Below are 1,219 nucleotides of genomic sequence, written 5' to 3' on the forward strand. Positions count from 1 at the left end.
AAAGAAAGAAAGAAAACAAAATAGGCAGAGGTGGGGAATGTCCTAAGGCTGTGCAGAGAATGTCCTAAAGCAGGGCCCTCTCACTGTCCATCACCAGGCTCCAAGCCATAGCCTTAGCACCTTTGGAAGTGGCTCTGGAGCCGATGACACCAGCACTGTGCCTCCCACAGGTACTGCGAAGGAAGCCTTGGGTGATGCCAAGATAGGTTTGCATCTCTGAGAGGCACCACCTGTCCCTCAGCCCTGAAGGAGGCTGCTGCTAGCTGGCCTCTCCTGCTGTCTCCTGTAGGTATGTATTTACTCCAGAAACATCAACCCCCAGTGTCTGTCAGCACAGCACTGAACGTGACTTCTGCTGTCCAGAACAGAGAGCCTCCTCACTGACCTCACTGACATGGTGGAGTTGGGCACAGGCCCCAGTACCTTGCACTTTGTTCACACCTTGCCAGGGTCTCAAGAGCACAAAGGTGGAGTAGACACAGACCCCAGTCCCGTGCACCCCGCTCACACCTTGCCAGGATCTCAAGAGGACCAAGGGCACCGATGGAGCTTCTGGGTCTGCAAGCTCCAGAATATGCCCGTTAAGCACCCGTGATGCCAGAGGCAGTGCGTGTACAGGATCAGGTGTTGACCCTCACGTGGCTCCGCCAGTCCCTTGCTTTCTCTGCAGGATTAACCATCCTCCTAATGTCATGCCTGCAACCTGGGGGTTTCTCCTTAGCTAGGGGTGTCTCCCTCTGTGGGGGCTTCTCAGATGGGGATTCCTCTGCCAAACGCAATGGACAAAGAAGAACTAAAAACCACATCATAGACTGAAGTCTGCACTTTACATTTTTATAAAAAGCCTGAAGCTGTCCCAGAACCCCACCACCACTGGCTGAGCACTGACTGCTGCAGCCAGGCGTCCCCCAGCCTCTTGTGGGACATCAACAGAAAGACTCCTGTAGAATTTTGGACTTTCCGTCACATGTGGGGGTTTTCGTGACAGTCCACACCTGCAGGTGCTCTGGAAGTGCTAAACTTAGAAGAGGTGACCAGGGTGAGCCGCATCCACACGGGGGCCTAGTGCTTGGGAAGGACAATGCCTCAGCTCTTCAGAGGCCCCAGCACATGGCCTGCATCCATGACCCTCAATGTGCTTACCCCGAAGGGGTTGCCTAGAGCTTGGGGGCCTGCCCAGGAAGCTACTCCCACCCTCCACCCCTCTCTGCTTCCTCTC

The sequence above is a fragment of the Microtus ochrogaster genome, linkage group LG2, assembly GCF_000317375.1.
Source record: "Microtus ochrogaster isolate Prairie Vole_2 linkage group LG2, MicOch1.0, whole genome shotgun sequence".
Classification (NCBI taxonomy): domain Eukaryota; kingdom Metazoa; phylum Chordata; class Mammalia; order Rodentia; family Cricetidae; genus Microtus; species Microtus ochrogaster.